This window comes from Nipponia nippon, unplaced genomic scaffold, assembly GCF_047370975.1.
Source record: "Nipponia nippon isolate SJK-2023a ecotype South Korea unplaced genomic scaffold, ASM4737097v1 scaffold_5, whole genome shotgun sequence".
Classification (NCBI taxonomy): domain Eukaryota; kingdom Metazoa; phylum Chordata; class Aves; order Pelecaniformes; family Threskiornithidae; genus Nipponia; species Nipponia nippon.
The window spans coordinates 64,790,921-64,813,943 of record NW_028262369.1 but is presented as its reverse complement, the minus strand read 5'-3'; the positions used below and the strand labels follow the sequence as shown (position 1 = coordinate 64,813,943).

Below are 23,023 nucleotides of genomic sequence, written 5' to 3'. Positions count from 1 at the left end.
TAATTCATCATTGCAGTCTGGATCCCTAAATTTATAATGCATTTTGGGGGTGGGGGAGGGCGGAAGTGGATGATAAACAGAATTGGGGGTGTTTCTTTTGGCACCTGCCTATTTTCATCTTGAAGTCTTTTCAAGTGAGTGTTTGATTGTTCTGCTTCTGATCTTGAATCTAAATCCAGGTAATAGAGTAGTAATATGTAACATGTGCAGTAGTTGTGTCCAAACATTTTTATATCAAATAACATTAATGTTAATATTGTTCATTTATACATCTGCTATTGAGGCTATATTATGAGAAGCTTGTATGAATCAAAGAAGTAATTCCTGCCAAAGTATTTTTCAGATTAATGTTAAGAAGATGTGCATCTTATTTAAAGGTTTTAAACAGCAGAAAAGAAAGGATTACACAGAATAGAGGAAAGATTCAAAATTTTCTAAAGGCTGAAAAACCCTTTGTTTCCACAGAAACATGATAGTAGTTAGAATACAGCAATCTCAAAAACAAGGACTGTTAGACTATAAGAAACAAACAAAACTGGAAAAAAACACAGAATGTAGAACTGATAGTGAAATAATTATGCGGAGCTTAAGTGTAAATTTAGCACACTACATTGCTAAATGTTTGACTGACAATGTAGTGTGTGCTTTAACAGGAAAAAAATAGACAGCAGCACAATAATAAACCAACACATTGATTCATGTTATGCTTGTAAGCACTAATTAAATTTGTGTGAACAGCCTACTTGGGTATCATTATGCACTAAATCATGAATTTGTCTTGTTTAGATAACGCGATGACTTCTAGATACAACAGAATATAAATAAAGGCTGTGTTTCTTCTGTTCGTGGAAAATAAAATCCTCAAGGAGCCTCAGATCCAAACCACCACTCTTAATTGGGTGAGTCTGAAACCAAATAGAAGTGACAGACTATCATTGAATAATTAAAGGTTTGCCTAGAAATTTAAGGACAGAATTAATGAAAACAAATTGTATTCCTTTGTTTTACAAGTGACTTGGGCAGGAATGCTATAGAATAAGGGATATATAAAGGAATGAGGTGAGTAGAAGTTATCTGAAATAACCAACAGATTTCAGTACAGCTCTCAGAGGACAGTACCAACCCTTTTCCTTTAGATTAGCAGAAGTTGCCTAAACATTCAAAACACCATGCTGGGTTTTAAATTCTCCAGCTGAAGAATATCAGTTTTATCCATGTCCAGGAGGGGCTCTGAGCTCTTGGTTCCAACCTCCTAATTTGGGTAATTTAAAACAGGTATCTGAGTTGAATGATGTGATTATCCAGTTTTATTTCACCTGTTTTCCCAGAATCTTCTTCAAATAATAGCTACTTGCTTATCAATTATCTATCAGCAGTCCTGGCTAACTGGGGAGGTCTCGGATGACTGCAAGTTAGCAAAGGTGACGCGCATCTACCGGAAGTAGGATCCGGGCAACTACAGGCCTATCAGCCTGACCTTGGTGCTGGGGAAGGTTATGGAGCAGATCATCCCGAGTGCCATCACGTGGCATGTACAGGACAACCAGGGGATCAGGCCTATTCAGCATGGGTTTATGAAAGGCAGGTCCTGCTTGACTAACCTGATCTCCTTCTATAATGAGGTGACCTGCTCAGTGGATGAGGGAGAGGCTGTGGATGTTGTCTACCTGGACTAGTAAAGCCTTTGACACCATTTCCCGCAGCATTCTCTTGGAGAAACTGGCTGCTCATGGCTTGGAGGGGTGTACTCTTCGCTGGGTAAAAAACTGACTGGATGGCTGGGCCCTAAGAGTTGTGGTGAATGGAGTTAAATCCAGCTGGCAGCCTGTCACAAGTGGGGTTCCCCAGGGCTCAGTACTGGGGCCAGTTCTGTTTAACAACTTTATCAATGATCTGGACGAGGGGATCAAGTGCACCCTCAGTAAGTTTGCAGACGACACCAAGTTGGGTGGGAGTGTTGATCTGCTGGAGGGTAGGAAGGCCCTACAGAGGGACCTGGACAGGCTGGACCGATGGGCCGGGGCCAACTGTATGAGATTCAACAAGGCTCAGTGCCAGGTCCTGCACTTGGGTCACAACAACCCCATGCAACGCTACAGGCTTGGGGAGGAGTGGCTGGAGAGCTGCCTGGCTGAAAAGGACCTGGGGCTGTTGATTGACAGCTGGCTGAATAGGAGCCAGCAGTGTGCCCAGGTGGCCAAGAAGGCTGATAGCATCCTGGCTTGTATCAGAAACAGTGTGGCCAGCAGGACTGGGGAAGCAATCGTCCCCCTGTACTCAGCACTGGTGAGGCTGCACCTCGAGTACTGTGTTCAGTTTTGGGCCCCTCACTACAAGAAGGACATCGAGGTGCTGGAGCGTGTCCAAAGAAGGGCAACGAAGTTGGTGAAGGGTCTAGAGCACAAGTCTTAGGAGGGAGCGGCTGAGGGAGCTGGGGTTGTTTAGTCTGCAGAAAAGGAGGCTCAGGGGAGACCTCATCACTCTCTACAACTACCTGAAAGGAGGTTGTAGTGAGGTGAAGTTTGGTCTCTTCTGCCAAGTAACATACAATAGGACAAAGGGAAACGGCCTCAAGTTGTGCCAGGGCAGTTTTAGAATGGATATTAGGAAAAATTTATTCACCGAAAGGGTAGTCAGGCACTGGAACAGGCTGCCCAGGGCAGTGGTTGAGTCCCCATCCCTGGAGGTATTTAAAAGACAGGTAGATGTGGTGCTTAGGGACGTGGTTTAGTGGTGGACTTAGCAGTGTTAGGTTAACTGTTGGACTTGATGATCTTAAAGGTCTTTTCCAACTGTAACGATTCTATGATCAGTAAGTCAGGAATTTCATAATAATCTCAGGGGGGTTTTTTGTGACATGCTTCTGACTTTATGCAAGGATACATAAGCAGGTATGGAATTGTTTTTAATTGTTGTTTATTTTCTTTAAAGAGAGATCTGTATGGATTTTTGAGGAATTCTACAAGATAGGAGTGTCAGTAGGATTATGACACTGAAGCAAGATCTAAGTTAAATAAAAAGGAGGATAAATAATTTCTTTTAAGCAGACTTTTGAAATTGAATGGGCCTGATTTCCCTTTTTTGGCTGGTGAAAAGCACTGATTTGTTCAGAGCATGCAAATAGTAAGATACACTGCAGGAAAAGATGTCTGTGATTAGGATGGCTTCCTCAATTTAAAAGATATATGAACCATCTGTATGTCTCTTGTAATATCATTCCTGATAAACTTCAGAACAAGCATGACATAATGTGAGTGCTAATGTTGCATGTGAGCTGTTACGTACAACAGAGCTCTGAGAGCTCTACCTTAAAACACTCAGGAGTAAATTTACTCATGTAAAAGTTAATGAAAATCATATGCATGAGGATTTGGGTATGACTTGGCATACTGTACATGTATCCATCCATCAAGGAACTTTAATAGAATTTTGATCACTTTTGGTGGAAAATAACAAAGCCAGAAGGTACACTTTCTTGCTTTTCCTAGTTTTTCTCAAGATTTGAAATGTGGCAAGGTAATGTATCGCTGAGACAGCCTGTGAATGCATAGCTCCCGAACTTTGAAGATGCACACAAAAAGCAGAAGGTGGAAATAGCAGACAGAGATAGCTTAGGGAAATAAAATTTTGCATCTCCCTAGCCTGTAATGAGATTAGGAGAGAAGAAAAAAAACCAAAAACAAAACAAAAAAGAACAAATCTGGAGGTAAAGCTCAAAGTATACCACAAAAATTTAAATTTTTCAGTCAACCATTATATAGTAAACCAAAATCAAGAAAGGAGGAATTAGATATGCTTTTAATATGGAAATGCTAGAGGGGAAAAAATGAAATTTTATTCTTTCCAAATAGAATAGAATAACATATGCTTGTTTGAGGAGTATGGCAGTCATTAATCACTGAAATCCTGTTAGGAAGGGAAATTTTACTGCCCAGTAAATGGTGGTATACCAATGGTGGTATGTGTTCATGCTGCTGCCCTCTTGATTAGATGTGGTTTCAGAAAGATGAAAAAAATTCCCAAAAATATCTGATAAAAGAGTATTTCAGTAGGACTGTTGCCAAAAGCAGACGCTAAGGCTATCAAGTGTGAAATGAAAATTAGAAAGTCATTGGACATTGATTTGAATCAACTCATAATGACCTGGTTTATGTTTCTGATCTCTGGAAAGATGATTAGAACATAAAAGCAACTTTCTGTGAAGGACATAGGACTATTAATGAACTAGTCATCCAAACATGAGCAGTAAATGTCTTTAGTTAAGGTCCTCAGAAAACAATCATCCTGCTAAGATGTTGCAGTAGGCACTGGAATGGGAAGAAAAGACCAGAAGAGTCTAAAAAGGAAATGCTTCAATTTCAGAAGCAAGCACAGTGGCATAACTAAATCAAAAAGCTTTTGCAGCTTTTAAAAGTGTAACTTAATTATAAACACAAGAGAGAGCAGCATATGGTATTGTGGATCGTATGATCTTGGTGCCTTTGCAAACTAACTGAAGGTCAGGTTGTAGGAAAAATGCAAGGAAATTCAGTGTTTTTCCATTTGAAGTGTCTTGGGTGCCCTATATAAACAGTTGTGTTGTCAGTGGAGCTGTAACAGTTTGTATGTACTGAAGATCTGTTATGTGATTCTGGTTGACAGAACATTATTCTTTGAAAATACATTGTAGGAAATGAAATGTAAAACCTGAGAATGGTTCTGTGCTCCCGGAAATACCCTCAAGATTTAAAAAGGAAACTGATGCTTATTTATGGGCTGCCCCATTGCATTTTTTTAGTTTTAGTATCTTTGCATTTTTTTAAGTTTAGTGAAAAAAACCAAAACCTAAATGTAACTCCACAATTTAACTCCAAGGGCAAAATGTTTAAACTGGATTCCCCTTTTTCCATAGTATTTTAGTTTTAAGATTATAATAGTCTCAAGAAATGCAAATGCAACAGTAGAGAATTCAAATGTTGAAATAAACATGTAATACTGGTAATTTAGTTGGTTTCAGGCTTAGTTGCTTGGAAGCACTATCAGTTGTATTTGTAGCCTCTACTTGCGAGACGCTATAATAGTCATTCTTCAAAAAATTTCATTAAATCAGATTTCATATAGATGATACATAAGCATTTTTGAATCCCATAGGACTGCTTCTATGTTAATTCAGTGGATTTTAATAGATTTTTTTTTACAGGTTTTTGATAAAATCTATACATTCCACAAAAAAAAAAAAAAAAAAAACAAACCAACCCACCAGTAAATGTTAAAAATAACTGTTAAAAGGCTTTTTAAAAAAATCCATAATATTGTGAAGGAAAGGTGTTACAGTATCTGAGCTGTAGTATATTGTAAAGACAAAAATAATAGCTTTTAAATGCAAGGCAAACTTTGTTTTATAGGATTTTTGCATTTAGATATTTGGTATTGAATGTGCTGTCACTAGGAAGGTCTTTATTTGAGAGAAGAAATGTTTGAAACTGATAGCCAAAAACTCTCTAATTGACCCCTGCTAATTATAACATTGATTTAACACCTTTGTTATTCTACTCTTGTTTTATTCATGAGTGTTATGGTGGAAACAAGTCTTCTGTGTAAATCTCTCCTTGACTGACAGCCCTTCATCATTTATTCTTTGTGTCTGATTATTGGAGCAGAATAAGAAGTATGAATAGTAAATGATACAAGTTTTAGCTGTTCTAGGATATGGTCTTTATCCAATAGGCTGTAGCCAGCTAGTTTTGTTTAGGACTTTATATCAGCATCATATTAAAAGGACATCTTTTGAATATGTGGGACCTGATAAAACCCCTTCATTAGCAACAACAGCTGGAGATTCAATTCCTGTGCACTATACCCTTGAAGACCTTCTGAAAAATTACATCCAGCTTGCAACTCCCAGTCGGAGCCTCTAGCGAAGGAGGTGTAAAAATACAGGAGTAGTACTGCAGCTTCATTCTACAGTGATTCATTAAATCACCCCTTCCTGTGATCATGGTGTCTTTGATGGTCTAAATAATGCTTGGGGTTTAGCTGTTACAAAAGGTCCCAGGTTTAAAGTGACAGAGAACTTCAGATAGCGGGGAAGCTGTTATCTCCACCTTACTGAGGTCTGTGCACCCAATATTCCTTAAGCACTTGTGGGCAGAATGGAGGGGACAGGTAATTTGTAAGTGAAAATGTGGTATATAACAAACATTCAAAATCTGGATTTAGAATGTTTTTATTGAGGGGTTATTTCTCATGCTTTTCTTCTCTGGGTTCAGATTATGGGTCAGGATGTCTAGCAGAGGTTGACAAATTCATCTTATGGAAGGCAGACGTGAATTAACTGTACATAAGGTCAGTTAGCTTAACTTAAACTGCTGATGTGCATTAAATAAATGAAACCAGAAAGATTTTTGCATTCTTGTGGTGCTCTTGTGTTTTCCACTGCATGCCTCATCTGTGGATGTTGTCAGATTGATGAGCAAGTAAATGATGTGCAAGTAAATTTTGTTTTTTCCACCTGAACAGTGCATAAAGTGTCTATAGAGGCTAAGATATCCAAGACTGCTTTGGGAATATCTGTCCTAAGAATCAAACATCTTTTGAAAGAAGACTTCTGTTTTCCAAGTTTGTTTCACTTGTGCAAACCTCCCAAAAAAGCACACTCCTCTCCAAATAAATGCAAAAATTATAAATATATATACACATTGTAAATATTAGAAAATGTTTAATGAAATATAGACATTTATATGCGTACCAATATATAGCGAGGATGATTTTATACCGTGGGACACGGGATTCTCAGCATGCCATTCTAAAAATAAATTTTATAAAAGTGGTATTGGAAAAAAGAATTCTCAAAATACAGAAAATTCTTAAGGAGACTGTACAAAAATCAAGTTTTGAAAGGAAATCTCCCTCTTGCCTACTGTGGCTTTTTCAGGGCATTTCTCTTCCTATAGATTTGTTCTCTGTTTAGCAACTTTTTATTTGCTTCCTGGATTACAGCAAACCTTTGAATCCCTTCTGAGTCCCTAGGAAGAATATCACTGCTTCTCACTCTTCTCAGAATTTCTGGAATCAGCCTGTGTTGCTGTAGGGACCTTGAACTTTGCTGTTAGGTCCTCCCTACATGCTTTTCCTTGTAGTAGTATTCTCAGGGATGCACCTGACTGAGCAGAGTGCAGTAACTATCAGTTACCCAGCCCAGTCTGTACTGAAACACAAAAATGTAATATACAACACAGGGAGAAAAACACTGATATTCTGTAACCAAACTGAGTATCTTTATAAAGTCACTATCAGTTTGAGCCATAATCTTCAGTTCAGAAATAGTGTGCTATGCATTCTTTAAATGACTTGCATGAAGTCAGCATTGATGTGCATCAAATGCAGCATTCTGGAATCTTGTGGGATCTCTCTCATGGATTAATGCATACGAATTTAATGTATTTCCGCAGATTTTTGAGAAATCCTATGAATTTAATGGTAAGCGCCTCTGAAGAATAGGAGCTAAATGAAAATGCAAGGATATTGTAGAAAGGCTAAAAAGAACAATAAATCCCAGAATTTTTTATCACAGACTGCACATGGATGATATTTCCATATGTAAGCATTACTGCAAAGTTCTGCAGTTTATCTAATCTGAGGGTCACTGAATCATTTACTGTTTTTTGAGACTTCGTTTAAAATGTGTAAGATTTTTAGAAATGAAATCTTACATTCAAGACCAGACAACGATGCATTTGTTTGTCATACAGAGGAAAAGAGCACACTGGAATTTTCTTGCTAACACAATTTCTAAATATGTTCTGGCTGAAACTAGCAAGTGTCCTGGTTTCAACTGGGATACAATTGATTTTTTCTTCCTAGTAGCAGGTATAGTGCTGTGTTTTGGGTTTAGGATGAGAATAATGTTGATAACACACTGATGTTTTAGTTGTTGCTAAGTAGTGCTTACACCAGTCAAGGACTTTTTAGCTTCCCGTGCTCTGCCTGGTGCACAAGAAGCTGGGAAGGGGGCACAGCCAGGGCAGCTGACCCAGACTGGCCAAAGGGCTATTCCATGCCACATGACATCAGGCTCAGTATATAAGCTGGGGGCAGTTGGCCGGGGGGCAGCAATTGCTGCTCGGGAACAGGCTGGGCATCGGTTGGCGGGTGGTGAGCAATTGTGTTGTGTATCACCTGCTTCGTATATTATTATTGTATTATTATATTATTATTATTATTACTACTACTATGCTATTTCATTTTGTTTCAATTATTAAACTGTTCTTATCTCAACTCATGAGTTTTCTGACTTTCACCCTTCCAATTCTCTCCCCTGTCCCACTGCTGGGGGGGAGTGAGCGAGCAGCTGCGCGGTGCTTAGTTGCTGGCTGGGGTTAAACCATGACAGCAAGTCAGTTGCAAACATGGGCTGAACAAATGCAGGGTATTTAAGAGCTGTGAGGAGGGAGGCAGGAGGCCTGCCAATGTTGCAGGCATTTTGGCTCATTGATGTCTCTTTCTTAATAATGGCCAAAAGCTTAGAGGGATTCTGATCTCTCAAAGTTGAAATTTGCAACAGTTTAAAAATCTATGCTGTATAGTTCCCCACTTCTCTTTTTGTCGAACTTTTTCTCTCTTGAAAGATAATAGAATAATAGCGATTTTAACTCTGTTTCAAATTAGTTTTGCTTTCAGATGTTCATTTAGTAATACAAGATTGCAAAGTATAAGAAACAAATGCTATCATAGGTGCATCTTCGATTATTTGTTTACATCCTATTTCCCATGGTATTAACTCCTCAGTAAAGGCATCTCTGCTTGCATCTGAAGGTATAAAATTTTATTATGGCAAAAATCTAAATAGGAGAAAAAACCCTAACAACGTACCTTGAAGAGATGTATTTCAGAAAGGTATATTCTCAAAACCAGGTTTCTGTATTAGTACAGTGACGGGGGTGGCAGGGGAGAGGAGGGAGAAGACAGTATTGTACTTTGGTTTAAGACCAGTAGAATTGACAGTTCCTAGGGGGTCATTGTACAACATGATGGACCTTTAAAGAAATTCATAGAATCCTCCTGTGTTTATTCATATGATATTTATGTATTTATTTGCTTGCAAAAGCTGCTTTAGGTAATCTCCTTGGATATTTATTTTAAAAACTTACGGGCAATATTTTCTTTGTTTAGTGCTGCAGAATTGCATTTAAGTCACAAACATAATGTTAAAAATAGCAATAAATAGAAAAAAACCCAACCTTTTCCCCTGCGGTGCTAGTCAATTTTTTTTTTTACTTGTTTAAAACTAGAATAAATACTGATGATCGGCTATGAAATGAGATCTAGGACGTTGCAGTAAAATCTAAATTCAGTAAAATCTAAAATATGCTCACAAAAACTTCTCTTACTTCAGAGCTTTTCACAGTGAAATATCCTGTGCATCCTAACTGATTTTGTCTTGGGAATCTAGTCAAGCAACAAACCCATTAAAAAAGACCATCAGTTCAAAGTGAAAAAGTACCTTCTATGCAGAAGCTAAGGCTGGTTCAATTTTAAGAAAAACTGCTTGTTACCGTGAAAAAACTGCAAGATATTCGGAGGGAGCAAAATACAGTATTTCAGCCAGAAGAACAGTTGGCCGCAGCATCAGGTGCGTGATATTTCAGAGTTACTGTCCCCTCATAGGAAGGGGAAAAGCACTACTTCAGTATGAAATAACGAAAATGTAGCTATAAAGATGTAGCTTTGGAGAATGATTATGATGGCTAATATTCCTGATCTGGTCAGTGGACTATTCCACTATAGATCACGATAAACAGTAGAGTTTTCTCATTTTACATGCAATAGATCAATCTTTATTATCTTTCAAGTGTCAGATGCTCTTTGTATTCCTTAGAGGAGACCTTAGCTACACAGCTCCTGTGCAAGGATTCTTGTTTTGTAAAAGAGAATTTTTCTATTTAATGTAATAAAAGATAATAATTCCTCTGGAAGAGGAACCTGAGCACAGGTTTTTATACCCCTGTATTCATTCAAAAATATGTCATCTGAATGATGATAATTTTTTGTGATGGATGATATGGTGGTATCATTCTTTTATTTTTGTTTTGCTATTATTTCAGGGAGTGCATTTTACCTATTTCTATTTTTTCTGTTTTAAAATAATTCAATTATTAGGTTAAGAAACTTAGAGTCATTGGCAACGGTTATGAGTGGCACTGAGCAAATATTTGTAGTGGGAGCGTAACATTGATAATAACACCTTTTGTATTGCAGTCAAGGAGGGGGTGGGAAGGGACCCTTGAAGGGAAATGTTGCAGTGCTAAATGGAAGAATTTCCATCCCAGAAAGGATATTAGGAAAAAAACAAGCAGGCTACAGAGAAAGATATGTCCCAGAAAGCTGTATCTTAAAGGTGAGGGACTATCAGACTTAGCAATAATTGTCAAAAGACAAACACAATTATATTTTAGGAGGGAAATTAAAACTGATAAAAATGATCTTTTAGTCATACGATAAAATGGTGTCCCCATGCTTTGACAATGAGGCTGAGATTAGAGCTGATCAAGATATTGCTCCTGAACTAAAGGAATACATTAACTCAGTTTTCAGTAAGGGTGATAACATGGAGCATGAGGATAGAGACAGGATAACTAGTGGAAATGGAAATAACCGTATCTGAAGAAAACGGAAATTAATTCAGTCATAATAAGGATGAAGGGGAGATAGACAATTTCCATTCTAGAATACTGAAATTGCAAAGAAACTGCTCTTTGAAAAAATATATTAATAAATCTATCAAACTGGATGTAGTAGTAGATAATAGGTAGCTAACAAGTATACTGAGGTAAGAAACTATTGATCTGTTGTTTTGACTTAGAAAACTCTAAGACTATAACAAACACTCCAAGAAAAAAAAAATTAAAGACTTTGAGGTAGGGAATGAAAAGAGGATTACTAAAGGCTGGTCATGCAAGATTATATTTATTGTAGATTGGATAGAAAAATAAAAGTATGAAACTCATGCCAAGAAAGTTGACCCTCATTTTCCAGCTGAGATTGACTCTTACATCTTATATCATCTGCATACAAATTTGTAGAAAAATTTTCATGACCTAGAGTAATGCATTCTTTTGTGCATACATTCTCCTTAAGACAATTACTTCTATGTCTTTTAAACTATTTTAGACTAAAAAGAAAAATAGGGAATTAATATTTACATTTACAACTTGTTCTTAAGTCTTGCAACTGTAGAACATAACTTAGTTCTACTTTTTACCACTGTAACTATTTAATTATTAAAATAATTCTAATTTTTGCAGGCCTAACTCATATATTTTTCCTTAGTCTCTGCAGAGGGAATTGCAGTCTTGACAGCTGTGCTTGGGTAGAACTATCTGTAATTATTAATTGCTGTAATATGTATAATTTTTTTGGATCCCCATGTCAATTCATAGTATCAAAAAGAGAAATAGTTTGCTGGGGATTTTTAGAGCAACTGTAGTACAAACCATGCAAAAGCTATTTTAGTTTTTTGTCAAAAAAGGCAGTTCCACTTCCAAAGGGAACAATTAACACACTCGTAATACAGAGTCAAGAGCAAGTCAATCACAGTCCTTTAAAACTGAACGTAGCTGAATTTGCTGTATGCAGAAGTTATTACAACAAATATTTTTCCATTTGTTGCCCTCATTTTATGATTAAATCTCACACTTACTCTGTGAGGAAGCTTTACTTTTCTTCAGAAAGAGCAAAACAAGGGAATGCCTTTTTCCTTAATATATTGCTGGTTTTACACACTCAAAGCTTACAAACACCGACTATCCTTTAGTTACGCAGTACAGCTCTTCTGTTTTAAGCAGACTTTTGTGCATTCTCTTTTTCTCAGAAATTAAGAATTTTCTAGTTAGAAGAAATCAAAAGTTTTTTTAGCTGTCTTATCCTATACAATTCTCTGCTTACAGATTTTGATACTATCCAAGTTCGCTGACATATATGGTATTTTGACATATATGTTGTCATACTTTGACATGTATGGTATTAAACACATGGAGAGTGCTATGTCTCCCAGCACATTAATACTTCCCTCAGGTTCTGAAGCAGATTTCATTCCAGAGCTGTTCATTTAACCATAATATTTGCTTTGAGGTCTTGCTTATTTATCTAAGAGGCTTAAACATGTGCCACTGCAGTGAAACATTTTCAGTTGACCTTAAAGTGCATCCATCTTTATAATCTGGCTTTCTAAAGATGTCATATTTTATTTCTAATTGTGCACAGGGGTAATACAGTTCAAAGATAACCTAAATCTTGAAACCATAAAACTTCTTCTGTGAGCGTTCTGCTGCACAATGCAAAACTCAGATTGTGATGAGGACACCACCTGGCCATAGTAGATTAATGATATGGTGGTATTGCTTTAGAACTGTCAATTTACTAAAAGGTGGGCTCACAAAGGCCCATAACTGAGATATGGCAGAATTAAATATTTCATTCTGATGAATAGTTTATGCTAGCTGCAGAGCAATGTTTGTCAAGTAGACTCATTGCAGAATAGAACTGCCAGACACTTCCAGTATATTCACAACATTAGTATTCATTTCAGCTTTCTACGCAATTTTTATTACCCTTCAGCACCTGGTGTGTTCCAAATGAAAATTTGTTGTTAAGTAATTCACGTCCTCCTAAGCACTGTCTTTCTCGCTGTTCTTCCCCCTCCACAATTGCACAACTTCTCACATTTTTAAATGTAATGTTTGATGTAATTTATAAGTTATGGATGTAATCTCACATACATGTTAGGGAGAGTCAAGCTGAAGTGGCTACAAAAAATTGTAGTTGCAGCTGTTTGTTTTGTTGTTTGCTGTTGGTTTTCAATCTGGTGAAGCTTAACTTAAAAAATCCACAAATTAAATTAAAAATCTCTGACAATGAGTGCTGTATCATCACTTTCTAGTTGGGAGAGGTAAATACATATTTAAACATCCATTTGTGTTCCCTTTAAATTACTATCATGCATTACTTTTTCATTAATGACTCTGCAGTTATTTAAATTTGAAAAGTCAGGTTCACGATTGTTTGATAGAAGGATGTTGACTTCAAGAAAAAATCAATACATAAACAAAATTATACAATCCCAGTATACCAACCTCCTGATGAAAATGAAATGGCAGATGGTAGTTGTGTTGATTAGCAGTGGTCACAAACCATGACTGCAGAATATGTGTGAAAAGGATGAAGAAACCATCCATAGGGCAGATGACCAAACAATTAAAAAAATGTTTTGTTTTTTCTTTCATTCTGAAAGAAACCCAAATTAACACTGAACTGATTTCCATTCAACAGAGGGGAATCAAATGAGAAACAGGAGTTTATCTTTTGTTTTGTAACATTTATGCACAGAGGGACATCTAACCAGCAGCATAAGGTGTTCACAGTATCTCTATGAAAAGTAGTGCTGTTAACCCATGTTTTCACTCAATCATTTACATAGGATTAGTATTCTCAGTGTCTAAACAGCAGGAGGATATAATGGACACTTCCAAATAATATACAGCAAAATATATACCAACTTACAGATAGTCAAGTTGTAGATGGCGTTACTGTTTGAAGAGGTCTAGGAAAATTTTTGTTTCATATTTTCCTAATTCCACTTCTCACCACCTAAGTGTCAGTCTTTTACTGCTATGTGTCAGTGTAACTCCACGGATCTTGGTGAATCCAAGCATATTTCCACCAGCCTCATATGGAAAGCAGCATCAGATATTCTCCTGAGTTTTCTAGGTATTTGCCACAGTACTCATGCCAAAATTACTTTTAGTGTAGCGAAATAGCTTAAATATCAGTATTGTTTTTCTGCAAACTATGAGAATTAGGAAAAATTATTAAATCTAGAGATGTTAATACATGTAGTATTGATATTCTTCCTGAATAATATGAAAACTGAACAAATCATGAAACTGTAGTTGCCTGTTCAACTACTGTGAAAATGTGTATCAGGTGAAGAGGCTTTGCTGCCTCACTTGTCAGGAGCTATTAGCCCTCGCAAAGAGACTATGGCACCTGCTTAATTTGTTATGCATCTAGTTTTAAAAAAAATACGCTGAACAGATAAAGATTCACCTTCATAATATGGAGAAAAATGGCTGGAGTGTTCTTATAGTATTTATTTTGCTTTGTTGCATTTATTACAGTTGAATATAAAAAAAGCAATATGCTGAGGGGAGGGAATGGGATGTCAGCTTCTGGTATACAACATTCAAATTCATCTGTGCCACAGAGAGCATATTAGACTATGTGTAGGCTGAATTTTTTGTTTTGTGGCTTTATAGAATTAAAATCCATTGTATTTTCTAATACCATTTAGACACAGCTTTCTGTGTAACACAGGTACCCTAAAGAGTCTGAGTAAATGTGGATTGAAGTAGGAGAATCAGGGATTGGTTTGTTACGAAATATTAATGAAAACCAGATCACTTAAGAATTTGCATATTGTTATATTAGCTTTTTCCTCTAGTTAATAGTCTGAATTTGTCATGGGTCAATAGCACATGAAGTCTTTGCTATCATATGTATGTTCCAAGCATGACAAGTTGGATGAAACATGGTCATATGTGGAATTATAAATCAGTCTCCAAACATCTTCAATTTAAAATGCCTATGTCAAATTTCAATTTAAGCAACATACTATTTTTTTAATAGAATTTGAAAAAGGAAATAACATGATACAGTCCAACGATGTACTGCACATCCCAAGTGGAAGTGCATAAAAAATACAAATTTGGATAAAGCCAATATGATGAATTGTTTAGGTGCCTGTGTTCCATCTCTCCACAACTGTGTGGGTTAGATGGCATTTTTTTCTTCTGATTCAGCTGCTGATTCCTGTGGCTTAAAGTGTGAATTTAGTTCCAGTTTATCCCATATTGGATCAGCTGAATCACCAGCATGACTAAACTAACACAGCAGAAATGCTCCAATTATCTATTATGTGAGCCAAATATTTAATAATATTATCTGTCGGTAAAGGAATGGTGTATCCTTACTGTGAATTAGCCAAAGAAACACGAATATATGGGATGTTGAATTAGTGCATACATTCACAGATATAGCTTTGTTTCATAGCATCATATCTGAGCACCCAGGGAAAACTATTACTGTTTAAGAAAGTACAAATAAACTGGTAAATCTTAAGACTTAATACACTGGGGATATCAGGTATATTAATTTGCCGGAATAAATGTCAATATGCTTATTCCTTTCTTTGTACCAGAATTATCAGTAAGTAACATTTTAATGTCCGTTTAAAGAAACACAGAGAAAAGGAAACCGATAATTCTTTTCTTAGATAGAAGTAGATAAGAATTTTCCTAGACTATCGCCAATGAGATTTAATGATCTGATTTGCTGGTCCTGTGCTTATACTAATTACAGTGAAAACATCATGTGTTGAGTTCTGAAAGCATTAAACCTTACTTGGGGACTTTTTGTTTCAAAGGTATTCTTTGTGCTGTATGTGTGAGTAATTATATCTAGAACCATAAAGCAGGAATGGTTGTATGAAAGCCTACAGATCTTAAATGTAATACAACTAAGTTTAAACTTACTTTAACTTACCTAATGAGTACTAAGATGTTATAGATTTTTTTTTTTTTTTAATCATGTCTTGGGGAACTAGAATGCATCTTTTAATGAAAGAAAAATTACTCTGACCTGGTTTGCTAATAAATTAACAGTTTTGTTGTTTTCTTGCTATAGCTCAGCCATTAAAGCTTTCAATCTACTTTAAGCTATTAAAAAAGTTACTAACTTCCAGGCTTGGCAACCAACCCTGAGATTTAGTGCAACTTTGGGAAGTACCACATAGGGTGGAGATTCTATAATAACTCTTTAGTTATCCCCCACCTGGTATTTGCCAGATCTCCAAGGTATTGTATAATGAACAGCACAAATGGAATGGATACATGCAGTCAGATAGCACAGAAAGTGGCTCCTGGTTTCAGGGAAGAAATCTTTTTGGTTTGTTTTTAGGAAAAGTTGCCAAATAGTTGGTTTTCAGAAGGTTGATTTTCCCCATCCCACCCCAGTTTGTCTAGGAATGGACTGGAGGTTTCCTGTTTAGGGTGGGAGGATATCCCCCACTGTGTCCCTTAGCTGTTATGTAGCGCTTGCCATGAAAGCATAGTTCAAGGTTTGCCTGAGATTCAAACTCTGAACAAACTGGAGCTGTTGTTGTTGCAATGGGCTTGTAGCTGACCCAGCTTCCTCTTGCTTGCTGAATTTATCTGCTTATTCTGTCAGAATGTGGCCATAACGTAGTTAGACTAATTGAAAAATTTGCACAATTAGTTCTGTTTACAGCGCAGCAATACTGTGCCACAAAAAGCAGAATCTTGCCCGTGGTATTGCACTGAGTTCCCAGCAAAGAGCAAGATCTATGATTTTGTAGAAAGGTTGAATATCTAAACAGAAGTGATGGGCTGTATAGACAATCTTTCCAAGGAATATCTATTCTGCGGTCCAAAGTGGACTGTAGGTACAGATTCAGGCACTTTTGTTCTGAAGAATTGTTAGCTTGTTTCTTGAGTATAGCTATTTGTTTGGAATGTGACTGCACATACATTAAATGTGACACCTAGTAACACATGCCAGTTTCAGGTCTCTGCTGATTTTTAACAGCCATCAGAGACTCAGAGTTATGGGATAGGTAGTAAAGTGAGAGCTATGTATTATTCTATTGTGATGCATTTCTGATTCAGTGTGATGACAAGAACATTAAATTAAATTCTCCTCACATTTTCAGCTTTCTGAACTGCTTGAGAAACCTCAGTTCTATTGTTCAGAAAATTGGGATTCAGCAGATAAGGAACTAGTACAACAGAGGAACGTGCCAGCAGTTCATTCAAAAAGAAGGTTGGGACAGAGGGTTTTATCATTATAAGGTATTTGCCTTAAAGATTTTTCTTGGCTCTTAACTTGCAGAAAAGGGGTTTCTCTTTGAGTTCATCTGAGGTCAAAAAGGTTAATTTTGTATGCTTTATTTGCAAATAGTCTCATTTTCCAACTCGAAGTTTGGTGAATCACTCTCTTATTTTTTATCGTGCCTACCTCATGCTTTTAATTTTATTTCTGTTAAAGATGTTAAGTGGAAACCACTGTGATCTGGAAAACTGAGTGGAATACAAAACTGATATTCCAAATTGAAAGCATATTTTTTAAACTAATGAATATATTTATTTGCAAAGGAGTTCAGATTGACTTTACAATATCTGGCACAGTTAACCACAGAATTTCCAAGGAGCATATTGCACCAGTGTCACAAACTGTAGTTGTACACAGGCCTCTAAAATTTCCAAAACACACACAAACTCTTCCATATGCTTATGCTCTGTAGCAAAAATCTCTCACCTCCGTTACACACATGTGACTTTTACGACTTCTGGGAAAGCTGCTAACACATATCTGGGAGAAAAATCTGCTCTTTAACACTGAAGAAAAAAATTGCAAAAGATTTTGAAAGCTTAAGTGCAGTAATATATCATCTAACTTGCCTGCATGGTCCTATTTTGTGAGCAAAGTGAGAAAAAAATAGACCAATATAAACAGAAGGATTGGCATTCTCATTTATTTCATGCAGAAAGATTGTAGAATCGTTTCCAAAAACAATGTGAGCATAATCCTGTCTATCTTTTGCTGCCAAATAAACTGAGAGACTTATTTCAGTTAGAGATTTGCTTGCACACAACACAGGGCTGAATCTCCAATCGTGCAATTTTAGTACTAAAACCCAGAGATTTTAAGCTTTGTATATAAATGGTTAAAGTTAAATGTTTTTTCAGAGTGCAACCAAGATAAAATGGGTCATTTTCCCAATTAACTTTAAGGGTCAACAATGAAAATAATCATGAAGTTTATGGCATTAAAAAAACAGTATTGTTGCACAGGGCTAGTATTTTGGGGCTAATCCCAGCAGGGATTCTGGCATTTGAACTGGTATATATGTTTTGTTGTTATTGAAATACTTTTAAAACCTATGCTTCATACTATGTTTTCCAGTTTAGGTGCTTGGAGGTGAATAACAAAGGCTGAGACAATGCTTTTCGTTATCATAAACTGTCTTTTTTAAATCATAAATTGTCTTTTTGTTATCATAAACAGGATTATACGCTTCAAATAGTGTGTTTCCTGTGCATAGGTATTTGCATATGTAATGTAGGTCAAAAATGCAAATTATTTTTATTTTGCCATTTTGTTTAGGTTTGAATTCATGTGCAAATCCTAATCTCAGAGACCTGTATGTTGTTCCGTGTGCTTAGGCTAGACTTGGACACACACTCTCACTAGCTTCATGGGAAAAGTTCAGTTTGAAAGTGAGAGCTAGCTCACACATTCAGCCTTGCCCTTCAGACAGACAGTGTGAACACAACCTTTTGTAACCTCCTGAAAGGGCTGTTTTCACCATCACAGGAAAGAATAAAGACAGAATGTTGGAGTATTTTTGTTATATTTTTCTTGTCCAACTCACACATTAGTCAACAGAAATTTTCCCTTGTGAATTGATGGATTTTTTTTTTTTTTTCCATTTGGATTTGTTTTCTGAACTGCGTGAGTACTGCTCTCTGACTCTGGACTTAAGAGATGTTTCATTTCTTGTTTTAAGTCTGGTCCCATTTTCCGATAACTGGAATGAATGCTATATCTGCCTATGTACTTATTTAAACAAACACAGTTAAGAATATCACAGGCTGATACATTTTCAGAAATAATAGAAATCTATTGGGAAAGCAGTTGCTGTATTGATACATGGGTGAATTTACTGTATCTGTACTGTATTTTTATTACAGCCACCAATCTGTCTTGTTCCCTGCTCTTTCTGAACATTTCTCAGGAGTCTGACCTGTTCCAGTAATAGAAACTTGTCTGCTGTTGAAGAGTTTTTTTGTGACGTTGAAAATGTGGGGGTTTTATATGTTCTGTCAGCAGTTCAGACTAATGTAATATCTCTTTGTAGCAGAAGGCATTTAAATTTTTAAAAGTTTTGCAGTTCTTATGGCAGAGAAGAATCAAGTTTTCCCTGAAATAGCACACACTATAACTAAGTAGACTTATAGAGTAAACCTGTGGCTGCCTTATAACAAATAAACAAAGCTGCAAAATGGAGACGAACTGCATTGTTGCGATGATGAGCCAGTTCAGTGCAGTGTTTCAGTCCTTGTAGGCATGTGTTGCAGATGAAGCCAACTTCTTAAGGCTTTACTCAGGCTTGTAGTTTTTTAATTCTATACCACTTTTCCCAGAAGCCCAGGACAATGCAAACAGTTTACACACACTAATTCTTAAAAATGCTTCTCTGAGCCGCCAAAATGGCACATACAGATTTCCACCAGAATCTCTACCAGCTATGCTGTTGTTCTGGGCCTCTGCTGAACAACAGCTCCTGGCCTCCCTAACTTGTGCCAGAAAAAAATATGTTACCGAGTGCTTCATTTACAGCGCTAGAATTTAATCTTCATGGTCTGTCAGCAACATTGTTCAGTCTTGCTGTACACAATGTATGTCCCTTTTAGAAAGAGTCTGTAAATATTTCACTACAGATTCTCATCCGCTGTTGTGAAAGCTGGTCTTTCAGGTTTTTGATTATGTTACTTCTATGTCTTTCATTAAAGTTGAATGATTGCTGCAATCCGTTTTTATAATCTTGTGGTTTTCTCTGGAGCCAAACCCCAGAGTTTTCCTGTCTGACCTCTTTGTGGATTGTTCTCTGGATAGTGTAATAGTAGTCAATGGTTTTTTCCGCAGTTTTTAAAAGGTCGCACTTTAGCTTGGTACATCCATTCAGGTTACTATATGTTTCTGTTTAAACAAAATCAATTTTTATCCTTGTTCAGCTTTAAAGTAGGCCTGGTCTAACTTGTTAGAGCAACCGCTTAAAGGTAAACTCAGGTTTCTGTATTTATTCACTATACTGTGCCTATATTCTTGCTTATTCTACAGAGCCCTCGGTGGTGCTGGTAAACACCATATTTTCTCTTCTCAATCTGTTTTGATGCCAAGCCCATTGCTAGAGTTATGTTCAGTTGATTGACAAGGAAATATTGGCGTCTCTTAAACTTTTTTCCATTTCTTTCGTATCTCTCACCTTGAAGTCTGAACCGGTGTTAGGATCACCCTAACAAAAGACTGCTCTAGGAGCGCTATTGCAGCGCTGCATCCAAGCCATCAGCCAATGTATTGTCTTAGGCTACTGCTGTGCTAATGTGGTTACCTGGCTTCATCTCAGATAGCTCATATGCTATTATGAGCTTGTGACATACCTGTAATTCAACATATAGCTGTACCTGCTGAGATCACTACTCTGAGGCTTTGTGCTGCAGTATCAGCTTAAGGATGTAAGTTGCATTTTAGGGACTGATGAGGAAATAAAAGGTATATCTTATTACCGTAATAGAAAAACTATTTTTTTTTTATTTTGGGACATCAGTTTATTGCCTTAGTCTCTGACTTTTTGTTAGTAATGGGGGAAATTTCGTGTTACATTTGTACTTTGTTTTTAGTGCACATAATGCAGTCATGATTCAGGGTATTGGTTCAATAATGTTATTCAAAATCAGAGACTTCAAGAAGCTAAAGAAATAAAGTGAAACATAATTACTGTGCATCTAACCAGTCATGCAGTTCTGTATATGCTCTACCAAAACAAAGAATGGAATAAGTATCTCTTTACCTATGGAGGACATTCTGCAGAGATTTGCAGAACATCCCAAGTATTAGCATGTAAAATTAGCAAAAACCAGAAAGACTACAAATAGAGTGGACATCCCACAAGTAAAATGCCTGATTACTGTAGTTATTTACAAGTATATGCAAGTAATTACTCTGATCGTAGCCTTTTAATGATTTTTAATAAAATTATTTGCTTTTGCTTTCATACTTATTTTTAAATAACCATCTGGTTCCTGGCCTGTGCTCTCAGCTGATAGTTTCTATTTTTATTTTGTTCTGCTTATAGTAACTGGGTTTGGGGTGTGTGTGTGAAGAGCTATTACTGCAGAATTGCTTTCCTTGGCATGAATAAATCACAAGTTGACATGGATGGCTCTCTTGCTTCTCCACAGACTATGATACTGATGCAGGAGAAAAGGTTCTTGAATTTCAACAATTTCTAGAGAGTTTTGTAACTCCTCTTAACAGGTCAACACTAACTACTAGAGTCTGAACTAGTCTGTGGAGGACATAATGATCTGGAGAATGGAAGAGTGAAGTACACGTTTATATTTTCAGTCCTCCTGTTCCCTGCCAAGTGCTCTTCGGCAGAATCCGAGGAGAAGATGCCTTCCTAAAGTTTCCTAGGTCACAATGCAGCTGTTCCTTAGGGATGGCATCTTCAGGCACATTCATTGTCATAAAGTTCTGAACCCTCATGTGGCTATTGTTATTTGTGTTTTACGTTTCTTATAGCTTTCACACAGATTATTATTTCCTAATTATAGTATAGGCAATGCAGTGCTCTTAAGAAAGGGTGTGAAATTAAAAATGCATTTATGTACCTTAATGAATCTCTTCTGGTTTTTAAAATTTGTTTTCAGGGTTTTTTTCTGTTTTTATAAACAGCTGTTTGAGTTGAAACAAGAATATGTGAAGAAAAATAAAGTCAGTACATGAAAGACCTTTATCATAAAGCTTTCAGAGTCCAACTGGATGAAGTAGGACACAAAAGCTATTTGCCTCTCGGGAGAAACTGAAAGTTAATTCACAAGGGCTATGCTGACTGTAGTTCTGCTTCTTTATGAGCTGGTCCTCATCAATCACATTTATTGTTAGCAATCCAAGCTGTGCATGTAGTAAATTAACCTGTTTTCAATCCTCTTTCACTAATCTTTTACCATGATATCTAAATGCATAAAATGGGTATTAATATACATTATAATTTTCAAGCTGAATTCTTACACTTATATGAATATATCCAAAATAAAACTAACTTCTTGGTTATGTTCTGAATGAAGATGCTGATGTCTTAAATCATACTTCTTCTGACACCATGCCAGAAAATACATTATTTTTGAAAAGAATTAGAAAACAAGTTTACTTCCATTTCCCACACCATATCACAGGAAGAGACAGCTAGCATCTCTCTTTTGAGAGCATTGTCTGATTGCATTGGCATCTGAGCACACCAGATGTCCTTTTGGATACCCAGTGGCAATAAAAATAAGATATTCACCTACTTTGGAAGACAAAAAGTAAAAAATAGCTCTCTCAAGTAGTCAGTTTCAATATCCTTGAAAATATTTCTGTATATCACAGACCTTTGATTTTTTTTTTTTTTTTTTTTTTTTTGCCTCTAGGTAGAAGAGACCCCCTAAAGTGCATCCTCCACAAGACTTCTACCACCTCTCCTGCCAGAGAAACACAACTTATGATGAAGATAAATGATTACAATAGCATTTGAAGCCAAGTCAGTTCTCTCTTTCATGGAAGGCCTTCCTATTCATCAAGTATGTATGTGTGTACAATGCCATCAACAATTTTAGTGGAGTTGTTTATCTGCCTAGAATTAGATATAACTCTCAGCAATTAAATGAAGTGCATTTAAGACTCAAAAATACATATAAGCCAGTCATACATTGAAATGGCAAAACTGTACATGGGCCTGAGCTATACAGATCTCCTAATGCTTCCTGAAGCTGCCATTTCACATTGGATCTCTATAAAAAAATGGCACAGGAACATTAAATTGGGGATTACTTTCAGCTCCCTTGCAGGCCTCTCTCTCACTGTGTGACTCAGATTTTACTTGTCTCTCTCCCTTACTTGCACAGATTAATCTCTGACAAAAAGACTGAAAAACATAAGAAACCTTCCCTTTTATTCTAGTAAAGGTGACAAAATTCATCTTCTACCAAGAACAGCTGAAATTACCTGAAACTGCTGAAGGAGCTTTACCTTTCCTCAATACAGCACTACTCTTGGGAGCTGCTGAAGGAAATGGTATTCCCTACAAATTGCAAGCCTCTTTTCTCATTATCACAGACAGAAAAGCTTGGCTTACAGAAATGAGCTATGA

General features: G+C 36.6%; 1 long non-coding RNA gene across 1 annotated transcript in view; it reads left to right on the top strand.

Moving 5' to 3' along the window:
- LOC148052293 (uncharacterized) overlaps positions 1-23,023 on the top strand; it is a 173,796-nt gene that overhangs the window by 134,037 nt on the left and 16,736 nt on the right. Inside the window, exons 3-4 of the long non-coding RNA XR_015698924.1 lie at positions 787-899; positions 22,305-22,454. This is a non-coding gene — a long non-coding RNA (uncharacterized LOC148052293). The remainder of the gene's footprint in view (positions 1-786; positions 900-22,304; positions 22,455-23,023) is intronic.